At 43.7% G+C, this 15,534-nt stretch overlaps 1 protein-coding gene across 3 annotated transcripts in view; it reads right to left on the bottom strand.

Annotated features, from left to right (window-relative positions):
• The window catches only part of PLPPR1 (phospholipid phosphatase related 1), a 716,166-nt gene that overhangs the window by 468,206 nt on the left and 232,426 nt on the right, over positions 1–15,534 (bottom strand). The window lies entirely within an intron of this gene.

Raw genomic sequence — 15,534 nt, 5'->3', positions numbered from 1 at the left:
TTTAACCCTTTGGGCACCTTTCATCAATTTCGATATAGCACAATTGCGTCCAAAAGTTATTAGAGAGCTTTACACAAGCAAATGTTACATTGCACAAGATGACCATTCATTTTTATAGGGATGGAACAATGAAGTGATTTGCCCAGAATCACAGGATGTTGAGCCGACGCAAAGGCTCGAAGTAGATTCCCCAGGACCAGATTCGACGCTTTGACCCTAACACCACATCCTGGGTACAGGTAGGGAAGCTTGTTATGGGCTCAAGGTTCCAAATGGAGCTGGAGCTGAGCCAGAGTCAGGCTTCAGTCTGGAGCCTGGCCCTTGCTTTCAGTGGCTCGCCCACCTCTACCGGTGAGAAATGTAATTTTGCTACAATTATACGTTATGCATATGAATAATGCACAAAATGTTACATGTCCCTCGTATGCACATGGATTCCCTAGGCATTGGGATCTTGGTTTAGCGCTGAAGTCAAAATTTAGAGAAATAAAGTGTTCGCGTTCAAAAAAAGATGGCGCTGCCACCTGTACAGTTTTGCGCCGGCATATACACACCACAAACAAATAGCACATTTTGGCCTGGCCAAGCAACTGAGTTTTTTGACAAACAGAAGACATTGTTGTAAAACACTTGCATATTAATCGCTACAACATGCAACAAAAAGCTGTAATACATCGATAATGATTAGTTAAAAGGCATGGTTCGATTCCCAAAGAGCTAAAAGCAGTAAAACATTTTAAAAAGTGCTTTGTCAGGGGGACTGTCTCCAAAGCACTCTGCTGGAGCTGTATCTTTATAGCACCCTCCCAGCAATTCCAGAGACAATTACAACTTGTTCCTCTCTCGAATGATTGCACATGCATCTGTAGCAGGCGAGACACGCATCTACAGAAGACAAGATGTGCGGAACGGAGACATATGCTTCAACTGAAAGCTTGAAAATAAGAATGAATGCTGTAAAATGCAAACCCCGGTTGCACAATTCTATTGTCTCTCACTGCATAATCTCAAGTTTATTTCCATGTCCTCGCTTTGAACTCCAGCTAGACATTGACTGTTCAGCCAGTCATATTGAAAGAGACGAATATAAACTCAATTGGGCCAAAAATATGGAATAGAAGAATTTGAATTATACAAATAAAATGAAGGGCACCATGGCTCACAATTTCACAGAACAATAAAATATGGCCTCTTTTATTTTTTTTGTATGTTGATTTTTAGCAATGGGTGAAAAGCTAGTATTGTGATCAGGTAAAAGTATTGCTTACTGCTTTGCACTCCAGCCCTGTTACCTTCTATTCCTGCATGCTGGGCAGCCCCCACCCCTACATATTTATACAATTAAAAAAACATGGGGCCTCATTTATGAGGCCGTGCATCACTTTTACGCCGCCGGTGCGTCACTTTTTGTGACGCACCAGCAGCGTAAAAATGTTCCTTGTTGCACCATATTTACAAAGTGACGCATCAAGGTAGTTGCGTCACTTTGTAAACCCCTGCGCTACATTATACCTACGCCAGGTATAATGTATGCAGGGGGGCGTTCTGACGCAAGAAAAGGTCATAGAAGTGACGCAGTGAAATCTATAAGATTTCACTGCGCCACTTCTAGGACACAAATGCGTCAGTTTCCTACGCCTGCCTCACAGCAGGCGTAAGACTGACGCAGGCCCTTTCACATGGGGCTTGCCCCATGTGAAAGGACACATTGCTGGAGTTGCGTCACTTTTATGACACACTCCAGCAATGCGTCACTTTTGCACCATACAGATACGTCAGAAATACTGACGTATCTGTAACTCCTTGCGCCATGATGTGTCATACTGTAAATATGATGCATCATTGGTGTTGCAAGGAGGGCGCAGTGAAAAGTGACGCATCGCTGTTTTCACGCAGCGATCGTCACTTTTCATAAATGAGACCCCTCCTGTCAAGCGTGCTTGCATGCAGCCTCCGAAGGGACACATCAGTGGTAACAGCCTCCATATACTCCTCCCGGGGGGGCGGAGGGGAGCAGAAAGACTGCAGTATAAAAGTTGCTAAGGGGGAGCACAAGCTCTTGCCCTAGGGACGCTACCCCTTCCCAGATGGCTAGTGGGTGGATTCCTGCTTGTAGATCGCTCTCCTGCGGCAATCCCCAAGCAGGGATGCGATGGGCAGAGCTACCTTTGGAAAGGGGAGATTCTCCCCTTTGCAACAATATCGTTCCTGTGAGAATCACTGGTCAGGGGGCTGCTATATGCCCCGAGCACTGACTTAGTGAAAACAAAACAAGCTCATCGAATCGTTTTACATTTATTGCAATGATCTCTGTGCGCCATGCATGCCTATGATCATTGTAGTAAAAAAAAAAGCAGTCAGGCTGCTAGCTCTTACTGAGCAGACTGATTTAAGAAAAAAAACAATTCTGCATTCTTTCTGGTACAGAACACCAGAGTGGCCTTAACATACCTCCACAGGTTCGGACAATGGCCGACACCCGCACTGTACAAGTTAAGGACATATATTCACCATTTTAAACAATAGATGTCTTTTTCTTTACTACAGAAATATTTCAGACTCAGAATGTTAAAATAAAATCATTCACTGCCTATTATGTTTTGTTGTTTCAATTAATATTCTTTACTTGATTTTGAGCCTTACCCAGGACACATGGAAAGACTAGATTACTTCAGCTTGTGGCCAGAACTGAAACTGTCCAGTGGTGGTTTAAGAGCTGCTGTTAGGAGGTTCTGAAATAATGACACATCATATTTGTCAAAAGGTATATTACTAATTTAGATCACATATAGTTTACACTGGAACTCTACTCCTCTCCTGGCAGGTATGGCACAAGCAACAGGCTATCCCCCAGCACAATGCATGATAGAGTCAAGCAGAAACAAAAAGCATTAAAGTTAAGAAGAGAACACAATCAATTTCCCAAACGACCTTATAAATATCAAGAAAACCTTAATTAACAAAATGATCCAAAATATTTATGTCTTAAAGTTTGAAGGTAAAAAGCACAAAAATATCAATTGGCCAATTAAAACAAATTTTAGCAGTAGACTGGGACCTACGCATGAATTCACCCTTGTTGATGGGTTGGGCGACAAGTACGTTTTGCAGGTGACGGTCTGCATCACTTGCAAAACATAAAAAATATGTTTGAAAAAAAAGTTCTGCAGGTCACTCCAATCAAAGTGTTGCCTTGGGTATCTGTTACTTTTTTGCTTCTCAGTTTCTTCCAGCGGAGCAAGGCAGGACACTGAGGCTGGCAAGAGTCCTTTGAAGTCAGATGTGCTGTCATCGTGCTCCTGCTCAAAAGCTGGATAGCCTAGCTGCTGAAGTTGCTTTACAACTGGAATTAATGTATAGCCTTGTAATGCATGGTCTTACTTTCTACGATTGGCAGTTGGCCCTCAGCAGTAGCTACTCTACAAAATCAGTGTTATTTTCTCACCCCCGAATTATCACAACTGGAGTTCCTGTAATTTCACGGACAGGGAAATATTGGGGATTATAGGTTTTTTGGAACTAAAATGCAGAATTTTGTGTTTCTGAGCTTATTCACACGCTTTCAGCAGCTAAAATCTTTATGTGAAACACTAAAACTTGTCCTCCAGACGAACTATCCTTGTAGGCCTCTTCGTGATTACTGGGGGCACTTAGAATGAGGCTATTCATAAATTTTTGGTCCTCAGATTTAATCAGAGGAGCAAAACAGGAGGCTGTAAAAAAAAAGGGCTCCATAGGATGGGTACTTATTTTGAGAAGTCCTGTAAATAGCTTTGAACTCCAGTACATAAAACTCTAAGTGGAAAAACTGGCAACTCATTGTTGGCCAGGCTAAGCTTTTCTCAAGGAGCGACGTGTTCTACAGTGTGGCAAACAGTTTTAGCAGATGTTCTCTGTTGGGATTTACAATTATTTACGATTTAGAATACTCCACATTTGTATATTAAACATCCATCACTATTAGCTTATAGGGAACACTTAGTTTTGACTTAACTAATGAACAGAAGTAGGCTTTCCTACAAGGAAGAGGACATTACTCTGTGATGTGTTACTGCAGGGTTTTAAACTGCAGTCAGCAAGTACACAATGGTGTCTTTGGCGCCATAAGGTTTTAGTTATATATGTGAGTGGTGTAAATATACACTGTAGCCTACATTTAACTTCCAAGCAACTAGCCCGTGTCATGTGCGAATTTACCATGATCTTACTGGAAAGTTAAATAGGCTGATTGGGTGTAACCAATTTCATCTTATGTTTAGAGAAAAAGAGCACGCATGCTGTGACACTGAATGTCAGTGCCACAGCATACGGAGTCATAGTGCAAGTATCAGTCCACAAACAGTTAGAAAATAAAGGTAGACCATGCTGAAAAGGTGATATTGCTATAATATCCATAGCCAAAGCCAAGATAGTATGCAAGTGGTTGTAGGTCACTTGAATTATGGTGCTAGTCAATTTCTTATCTCTCTATGAGGATGGGACCTCTGTGAGAATAGAAGAGAGATGGCAATGTTGCTATATGTCAGCATTTAAAGTGGAGAAAATAGGTAATCTATCTAAACAATTTAGCAAGATTTATCTCCATCATATGAAGAGTCCAGGTTCTCCATAATACAAGAAGGTCTCCTTCATTGATCAACTGTCAAGTATAGGAACTCTAATGTTTTAACTCACTAATATGTTGGGGAAACAGATGCCAGTGTACATAGCTTTCAAGTAATCTGAAATAGCTGTGGGGCCTGTATTGGCTGTTTTGCGGCTTCCATTTTGGTGGGCAAGGATAATAAGCATATGTCTCTTACCCCACCAACGAGGGCACTACATATTCAAGGCTTCTTTTAGTTCTGCCAACTGCTTGCACACCTTTCTGAGATGATATATTATGCTATATGGTTTGTACTACTTGCCTTAATGCAGCAGCAGTATAGTACATGGAATGCATGACGCAAGTGTCAGAAGATCCACAATTGTACAAGAAAATTCATTATGGTGGTAAGAAAGGTTGGGAAAAAAGTACAGCATCATGGTAATGGAATAGTTGCCTTATCACAAATGCTCATTAACATCTATGGGTGCAGTTTTCAATTCTAAAGTAACCATGAAGGCAGGGGAACAGACAAGGAAATACAAAACACTGCATCAAACATGCTATAAAGAAACAGCATTTTGAAAATGTTCCTTGTAATCTGACTTTACTTTAGCTATTTTGAATTAAAAAAATTAGACCCTTTTAAGAAAGAAACTGCATGGTGAAGAAAAGTGAGAACTGTGCATTTTCAGTCCAAATGAAAATGCATTTTCGTTACCATATTCTACATGGATCATACCTGTGAACACAATTATTAATTATCTGAAAGCCACCAGCCAATGTGAGTTTCACACATCACCATGTTGTACTAAGATTTAACAAGGGTGAGCCATTTAGCTCACTGCAAGGGTGCCAATGGTATCAGCATCATGGGAATCCAAATATTGCTCAGTTTTTATGGTGTTAATTGAAAATTGCTAATTATGCAAATTTTCTCTGAGTGTGAAAAAATGCAATTCCTTTGGATGTACTGGGAAGTCAAAAATGATATTTACCATTCTGTGGAGAAGAGGCTACGGATTAGGCCTGTGTGAAATCTTATTTTCACTGGCAAAGTGTGTGTAGTTCATGAAATTCGCGTTACACAAAATTTACATAACTTCTAAAAAAATTGCATCTAGCAGTTCTTTGTCATTTTTGCATGGGAGAGTGGTTTGCACAGTAAATGTCTCACTGAAATATATTCTCTGCTCGTTTGAGGTATGGACTTGTATAAAAAATGTCATGCAAGATACACACAACCCATATGTTGAACTCCACCCTTGAGTTTGCAAATTCTTTCCAGAAATGTCAGTTATGCATTATCGCACACCACTATAATGATGTACACAAACTCATAAAATAAAAGTGTTCGTGTCTATATTACAAAAAATGCAGTGATAGATAATGTGGCAAAAGTACACCAAAGTTATCGTTTTCCACTGACATAAGCACTATTTATGTAACACAATTACTGGAGAGGTCCTAAGCCCAATTTACAAACCCCTGGATTAGTACAAAATATGATACTGCGTTTGGAGATGCAAAAAAAAAATCACAGGAATGTTCTAGGAACTGTTAAGTAAACCTGACACAAATAGCATCTAACATTTTTTGTTTCTCAACGAGGAAAATATTTTTCTCTTTCAAGAAACAGCTCGGGTTTTTATCGCTACTGGTGTCCTGGGGCCCCTGGATTGTAGAACTCCCAACTGGAAACCAAGGGGCATATTAACAAGCCCCTTATCGCCGCGTTATCGGCACATTTCTGACGATAACACACCGATATCTGCTTCGCCCTATTATCAAGGCAGCATTAAGTCAATTAACGTGGCTTAAAGCAACGTTAAGTAACTTAACGCTGCCTTGGTAATAGGGCCCCTTTCACGATAAACTCATCGTAAAGGGGGGCGTGCAGTGGGTGTTGCGGTGGGCGTTCCACCGCAACACCCATTCACTTCGACGCTGCCACCTATGATCAAGTTTGGCGATAGTAGGTGGCAGCGCCGAACTTAAGAACAGGTCAGACCTGTCCTTAAGGTGGTGAAACGGGGAGAAATGCTTCATTTCTCCTCGTTTTTGCTTTTTCCATGTGTGCTGCCTTGTGCAGCACACATGGAAAAAGCAAAATGCCACGGTATGTTTATGTACAGGAAGGTGTCACTTCCTGTACATAAACAGACCTCTTTGTAAAAATGCCAATTTGTAACTTATATGTGTGCTGCATAAAGCAGCACACATGTAAATTACAAAATGGCATTTAAGCTTTGTTTATATGCAGGAAGGAACTCCTTCCTGCACATAAACAAACATTCCCTGCCTGCGCTGGCGTAAAGTTGTAAAACTTATCACCATCGCAGGGGGAAACACTAGTCTGCACCATATCCTTGGTAATATGGTGCAGCCTAGCGTTTCCGAAGTGGCGAAGAGAGGCGTTAAGCCAAGGCGGCTAACACCTCTCTTCGCCACTTTGTTGCTAATATGCCCCAAAATGCCACTTTTTAGCGCTTGACTTTCAAGGTAGTGATGTTTATCTGTCTAAGGCTTATTCAGGGGAGGAGCTGTGAGCTACAGACTTAGAATTCACCAACACAACAAACAACCCATAATAAATCATTGTCCAGCTGCCACATTTTTCATAAAAATGGGAAACCATTTTATAACATGCTACTAAATATATACAAAGTGGCAGTTAGAAATACCAATGATGACACCCTCTACAGGGCCTCACAACCAACAGGGGGCACACAGTAAAGAGACAGCCAACACGTCAAGTAGCCCCCTAAATGTACCCTAGACCTCCTGCACTGGAAACACCTCCAAGAGCCTGTGCACCTCCAAGCCATGAACCATATATGTCTATCACAACATTGTGGATGCATTTACTAAAACTCAGGCTTACCTGCTTTGTCAGGCTGTCACCACAATAATAACATGCAAGCTTACAGAATCAAACATAACGCAATCTTTATGAAAACAATTCAGAAGGGTATTACCTTAAAATATCATCCAGCACCATATGCAGTAAATTATCAACAATATGTATGTCAATACGGTTTTTGGTATTCAATATTATGCAGAGCACGAATCTTCATTTACCTTAAATCTGACTACAAAGTAACCAACCACATGATCTAGTATGAAACGCCCATGCACTACCAAATCATAAGAATAAAGCCCGGCTCAAATTCCAAAGAATGTGCCAAACTCCAATGTTGCTTGGAAACACCCACCGCAATGCCCATGGAATGCCTCTTTGACTCAGAGTAAGGCAACGCAGCAAATTGCGCTGCTTTGCCTTACTTCATTTCCACGAGTCCATGAAAAGCCACTCAAAGTGGGTTTGCGTGGCTCGTAGATATGGATCTGGACTCTGCACTGCCGGTGCGTCAAAAAAAGTGACGCACTGGTGGCACAATGGGCTTGTAAATAAGCCGCTGGGTATCATTACTTTGGCTTTTAAAATAGCAATTTAAATATGTCTACAAATCTTTTATGCCATTATATCAGTTTAATACTGATGTACTTGCTTAGTAATAAATACTGTCTGAACTAATGGAATTTTGGAATGAGGCACCAATGCCTTTTTCTTCCTCCTTCTTATCCCACACCTCATTCCTTATTCTTACAAGCCTGAAGCAATATAGAGGGGAAGGTCCTTAATGTTTATCCCTCCTGGAAGACAAAGATATCCACCCTGTCCACCGCTTGCACCATGGCTTAATTCACGCTTTACTTTCTATGTAGTAGCAGACGTGCTGCTACAGTGAAATCAGCGTGCACCATTGCATGTTGTTGAAGCCCAGTTACTACTTACAATCCTAAAAACACAGCTAATGCATTTCCTAAAATACAATCTACAGGCCTGCTTCCCTTTTGACACCCGTTGTGAAACAGAAACCAACCATGTCTCCACTTACCGTGGACCAAACCAAGTATTTAAATTCACGATCTTTAAATTAATTTTGTAACAATGACAAATGCATTATTAGATACACATTTGAACTGATTATACAAGCTTTGACAGCATACAGTGGTTACACTATCTTTTTTGTCAAATCTGTTTACTGGCAGCACAGTTGGCAAAGCACGGGAAATAGTAGAACTCTTTGCTCAATGCAGTTGGAAACAATGTGATTCTAAGGTGAGTATCAAGCAGAAACCTGTCAAAGCCATCATCAAAGTTACAAAAGGAAGAGTAGGATACACTGTGCCGCCTTCAATCAGTTGAACAAACTGAGGAGAGGAAAAAGAATTGGGGATCAAGGAAGGGGGTGTAAGCATTTTGGGCGGGGTGTGTGGTCGGTTGTCATGCTGGGTGGTGGGCAACAGTGGAGTGCGTCTTGGGGGCCACAGGGCGGGTGACAAGCTATGATGTGGAGGGTATACTAGCATACACATCTAGACATCATGTATTCGTGTATCGCAAGTGTGATCATAGTGCCACGTGCTCAATGCAGCAGGTCATTGTTCTTGGCCTCAACTGCCAGGAAATAGGTTTCCCAGCAGTTCTGTACGGGTAGATGCCAACAATACAGTCAAAGCCCGGGATGTGGGCAGTCAGTCCACATGGGATGGGCGGTCAGTCAGTACCTTCACTTCCAATGCACAGTAGTCCGCAGCAGACAATGACCTGACAAGGTGTGCGCCACCAATTCTGAAACGACCAGTTGGGTTCTGAGGCCGAGTGTGCAAAACAGGTGATCAATCCTGGTGTGTACATTGTGCAAGAGAGAGTAAAAGGAGTATTCACGACACCCTGGTTGCAGAGATCACCATGTGTCCAGAAGATGCATCTGGGTCATCCAGTAGCAAAGATGGAGAGCAGCAGGTCCAGAGTTTGTGGCTCGGAGAGGGGGGATAGGGCGATCAAGCACCATATCCGGATCGCAATTAAAGTCTCCTCTCCAGAGAGTGGGGGAGGACGGGTCACAAAGAAGCACTGGATTAAGAGTGTCTAAAATTTCTTTCTGACGCGTGTGCTGGGGGCATAGAAAGCAATCAACTACAGCAGCAATCAGTCAAGTTGGCCATCCAGTGCCACATTTCTTCCTGCCGCGTCTTATGGACATCCACAGAGTAAGAGACACCAGGTGCGATTCATGATAAATGAGCACCCCGTGGGCAAAGGAGGAAGCCTCTGTGCCATACACTTGTACCCTCCATTTGGAGCGAAGTGTGTGGAGTTCGGTGGTGGTGAGGTGTGTCTACTGGAGCAAAGCAATATGGACATGGCGCCACTGGAGATAAGCATATATGTGATAGCGTTTAACTTTAGTCAGATGCTCTCCAGGAGGCCAATGTCTGTGGCCTCGCGGTCTTAGCTCCCGCCAGTCGTCTGCAGAGGATTTGGGGGAATCGATGGCAGTAGGTCCTGTGCATGGAGCCACCTCCAAATGTCTTCTGGAGATTGGAAGATGGTGGTCATGTCCCCATTAATGACCCAGAGCAGGAAACAGGATTGTGTACTTGAGGTTCAAGTTCTGGAGGCATTGTTTGCCCCGGTATATGATCCCCGGAGATATTGGACGTCCATGGTGAAGTCGGGTTGAGCCAATATCCAACACTTTCCGTGGGACATGGGTCCCTTAGTGTGGAATAGTTGCAGGATCAGGTTGCAGTCTCGGTAATTGAGGAGGCGTGCAATGATGGGTCGAGGAGGCACACCTAGGGAGGGAGCAGGCCTGGGATGCAGTGGGCCTTATCAATTGAGAAATGTTCAGAGTCTTGACTTTTAGGATGTTCTGTACCAGCCATTCCTCCAGGAACAGTTAGACGCTGGGTCCTTCCAATCGCTGGGGAAATCCCACCAGATGGATGTTATTGTCTGGACCTACCCTCAGCGTCCTCTGCTCTGTGGTGTAGCATGAGAAGCTCTGGTTCTATCTGCTCCAGGCACTCTCGTAATTCCTTGGTGGAGGGGTGTAAGGCCACCAACATTGGTTCAGCCTCCCCCACACGGTTCAATAACTTGCGTTGTTCGGCCTGCAGTAAGTTCACCTCCACCGTAACGGAGTCTATGAGAACTTCCAGGGAGGTGTTGGTGTCCAATATAGCCTGTAGCACCCTGTAAAACATCTCGGAGTGTGTTTGGAGAGTCTTTTCAAGTTAATGAAGACTGCTGAAGGCCCATCTCACCGAATTAGGTCCATTTCAGCATTTCCGCAGCCCATTTAGGGTAGCCTGGTGCACTTGTGCTTCACCATGTCTGTGACGAGGAGCTGATGTGTGCTTCTGCTCCATGCCAGGGCCAAATACCTCTTGCGCCTCTTGGGCCCTGTGGAGCAGCAGGGCAGTGCAGCTGTCTGTCAGGAAGGGAGGTGGAGTGTGTGCGCGCTACCCCCGCCTGGGGTGTTAGGCTCTGCGTGCAGAGAAGGAACTTATGCACAGTCTCACTTGTAGGGTCACAGTGACACATCGTCTGGCTAATGCAGTGATAGAGCCTACCGCAGATTGCTGCTGCCACCTGTGGGGGGACACCACCACGCACCTCACCAGTGGCAGCCCCAATGCGGTGGTGATGCTGCAGGGATCATTGCATGCTTCAGGGTCTCCAGTCCGCAGTGGGGGTTAAAGTGATGCCAGCTGGGGAAGACATGCCTGTGTGTGTTAATAGACAATCACCAGAGTCTGTGCACCTCAGTTGATATCACGCTGGGCCAGGAGTCGTGATCTCTGGGAGCCCAGCTGCAGTCAGGGACAGCCGCCACAGGTACCCACCCACAGTAGTTGTGCGGCAGTGCTGTGTACCGCGGTGGAGAGATCCCTCAGCACCTTCTGCCATTCAATGCTAGGCAACAGGGGCGCGCACACCTCCTACCATGCAGCACAGAGATCCTGCGCTCTCAGGCACCTCCATGAGATGCAAGGCCGCCCCATGGCCGTGTCACAGGGGGAACTGCGATCACAGTCCATGTGGGTTTGCGTACCCACCGTTCCATTATCCTGTTTCTGTTGATGGCAGCGCCTTGCAGTCTTCAACCCCATCGAGCGCTGCAATCCAGTGCTCCATGCCTTCTTTGCCCACCACTTGCATGAGCGGCCAGAGGTGCCCTGCATTTCCGCTCACTGCTGGCTCACTGGGAAGGCCTCCGTTCAGGCACAACCGGATCAAGAATGTCACCGCCCCGTGTTCCAGTGGAGGGGTCGGAGTGGTATCTAGGGGGCACTGCGATGTTACCCTTACAGAAATGCGGCGGAATGGGGCGTCTGAGTGCCTGTTAATTGTTGAGTCTGGCACGGAGATCTGGCTAACACGTCCGTGGTCGCCGTCATCTTGGCCACGCCCCCAGTAATAATACTATCTTATCAACCTTTGATACATCTTTATGTTCAGATATTTCTATTGTTTAACGTTTGCAGATTGAATTTAAGCAGCCTATAGCAAAATCAGGACAATTTAGAGGTAAAAAAGCATAGAAGAATAATAAAAGAGACTGGAATGCCTTTCAGCTTACAAGCTAAGAAGGTGAGAATGATCTTTTATTAGTAAACTATTGCCTTAGCTAGAAATGCCTTCAAGTATAAATGTGTCATAACCACCTTGGCAAAGACGTGTTGTTATGGACATTAGGGGGCTCATTACATTACCAATACAATCCTGTTGATGATTGTGCACTTTGTTAACACCAATAACAGGGTGTGTGGACCTCAAAATGGGTATATAAATAAAAATCGGCTGTATTTTCCCCCATTTGGAGTTGTGAAAGTTTCGAATACAGACTTTTTGACCATACAGTCTACGCCATTTTTTTACTTGGTGAAAAATGTGTCTAAAAACAACAACGGATGTGGGTCTAGCATGTAAGTCAAAGGGGAAAATTTACTAGAAACTGGTGGAGCACAGTGTTATGCCAAAATTGGTAACGCTACGCTCCGTCAGTTTCAAAATGCAGGGATGTGCTATATTTTCAGGAACGGGGCACACCCTTGTGTTTCCCCTAGCACTGGCACTAAAGAAGTCAGCGTAGGCCCCATTGCGCCATGTTGCAAGGGTGACTGCGCTGTAGGAGTGATTGTTTATGTGCTGGAAGTAACACATTCCTGTACATAAGCAATCTTTACAGGCAATTTGCTGTTTCCATGTGTGCTGCAGAATGAAGCGCACATGGAAACAGCAAAATACGAGGTGAAATTAAACGTTTCTCCTTGTATCGCCTGCTTAAGACAAGGTACTCCCTTGTGATATTTTTGGCGTTGCCCCATACATTGTAAATATTGGGCAGCACCACAAAGCTATGGGTGTTGGGGTGGAACGCCCACTACAGCACCTATTGCCTGCCCCTTTCATGCTAAGTGCTGCTTGAAAAGGGGTATTAATTACAAAGTGGCGTTAAGCCACGTTTAGTGGCTTAATGCTGCCTGATAAATAAGATGAAGGACGTAATGCCACCAGAACTTCAGTAAAAGTGACATTCTGGTGGCGTTAACTCCTTGTAAATATGCCCCAAAATCTCGATTCAGACAGAAACTCCAGTTTGTGCCCCAATTACGATCACCAGCAATGACAGTAAAATACAGAATAAAACAAAAAGCACATAGTGCATGATCTTAACAGTTACCAAAATGCATACATTGAAATAAACACCTCTACTGATTTTTATTTTCATGTTTAAGACTGCTTCTTTAATCCTGGCTTATGCAGGAGCAGAGGGGGAGACATGTTAAGTCAGAGTGTGAAAGTGAGAGGGTGATAATGATGAAAACATCTCCTCGAAAGGCCATTCCGTGCCCTCTGCAGAAAAACCAAAGCTACAGCTCTTTCATCATGGTCAGATGATTTATAGTTGCAGTAAAAACAAAGAACGCTTGCTCTAGTAACAGTGCTGTAATAAATGTGTAAGTCACTGGATTCGTGAAGCATCAGAGGTTATTATGTACTGAATGTAAAATAAATGTATAATGATGGTATGTTTTTACAATCTCGTTCTGCTCTTGTTTGGAAATATACATTGTACTATACAATGTAATTGCTGGATAACAGTGCAAGATGATGGCTCTAGTAATGGATTTACGATACAAATATCTGGAATGTGAGAAATGTAAATTCCTTTTATGAAATTGGATGGGACTCATTCGTTTTCAATTCATGAAAGTACAGCATGGAAGTCGGTTCACCAAAATCCCAGCGGTAGAGGAAGTGGCATCATTTACCGTTTGACCTTAATAATGTCACAGGAAGCGACATCGTATGACCTTTGACCCTGAATTGTCCCAAGAAGTGATGTCACACAACCCTAATCCCGATGACATCACAATAATTAACAATGCTTAAGTTACATAATAATTGCACAATTAATAGTCCATAGTCATCTAGGGGACAACAGAGTGGTGAGGGTTTCTCTCCCTGAGAAAAGTTTAAAACAAATAGTTGTACTAGGGCATTTTACTGCATAATTTTCACATAAAATTTGCTAAACAGCCATGTTTATGTTTATGTTTGGGGGATTTATAAATCGCACGTACACCAAAAGATCTCTTGGCGCTACTGGAGGTTGAAAAATGTCCCGGGTATAATCTAACAGTAAGCTTGGGTGAACAGCCAAGATTTCAGTTTTTTTCCTGAAACCAATGTAGTTCGGTGTTAGTCTGATATCATTCGGTAGGGAATTCCAGAGTTTGGGGCCGAGTATAGAAAAATGTGGGCCACCCATTCTCTTGCGCTTAAATCTAGGGGTTGTCAGCCTATTCATTGAATCTGATCTGAGATTCCATTTGGAAAGGTGTGGTTAGATCTTTGTGGAAATAAATTTAGGGGCCCTATCGGGAAGCGCATTGAAAATCATGCAGCCTGTCTTGAATATAGTCCGCTGAATCATGGGAAGCCAGTGAAGATGCTTCATTAATGGCTTAGTATGGCAGTGTCTTGCTTGCTGGAAGATTAATCTAGCTGCTTAGTTCTGAATTAGCTGCAGTCTGTGGGTTTGATTGGCCGGGAGACACAAAAGATAGCATTGGCATAAGCCAGCCTAGACATAATCCCAGCCAGTATGATCAGCATACTTGCCTCCCTAGTGAAAAATCTCCTGATTTTCTTACAACTTCTAAGTTGTTAAATGTACGATGATGGGACCAGGCTGAACTGTTCGTGCATAGATAAGTTGGCATCAATTTTGATGCCCAGACACTTGACAGAATTTTTAGGGATAGGTGGAGTACCTAATGTTGCCGACCATTGTCTTGGCGTACAATGGTGGAGTCTGTTATTTGGAATGAATCTCTGTTTTGTCAGAGTTCGGTTTGAGATGGTTGTGACTCATCCAGTCTTTAATAAATAGCATGGTATTTCGGAAAAAGCCCTTTGAGTCCTCCGTCTCGTCTATCAGGAATATCAGCTGCATGTCGTCTGCGTAAATATATACCTTGACCCTCCTGCTTTGGAGGGAGTGAATCAGGGGGCAGATATAAAGGTTGAACAGGTGTGGGGAAAGGGACGAGCCTTGAGGTACAACACAGGTGGTATTGACTCTAGCTGAATTAAAGGGTGTCAGTCTAACTAACTGGGTGCAGTCCAGCAGGAATAAAATCATCCGTTCCAGGGCTGTGCCTCTCAGGCCTGCCGATGGCATTATGTCAGCTAATATGGTGTGATCAATGGTGTCGAACGCAACCAACAGGTCGAGCAGAACCAATGCCTGCGTGCACCCCTTGTCTGCTCCCTCCTTCAGGTCGTCCACTACGCTTAAGATAAATGATTCAGTCGAGTGTGATGACCTTAAACCTGCCTGGTGAGAGACCAAGAATTTAGTCCCTTCAATGAAGGTGCATAGGAGTTTCCCTACGTGTGCTTCAAGTACTTTTGCAGGATACGGGAGGAGCATTATGGGTCTATAATTACTCAGTTGATTAGGATCTACTTCGACTTTCTTTTGAAGTGGGACTAACACTGCCTCTTTGAATGCACGTGGGACCACACCTTGTTGCAGGGAGAGGTTGAGCAGGGAGAGAAAGGTATCTGGGAATTTGCA

This window comes from Lissotriton helveticus, chromosome 2_1 (genome assembly GCF_964261635.1).
Source record: "Lissotriton helveticus chromosome 2_1, aLisHel1.1, whole genome shotgun sequence".
NCBI classification, from domain to species: domain Eukaryota; kingdom Metazoa; phylum Chordata; class Amphibia; order Caudata; family Salamandridae; genus Lissotriton; species Lissotriton helveticus.
Note: the sequence above shows the minus strand (reverse complement) of the source record. Positions and strands in the feature narration are given on the sequence as shown.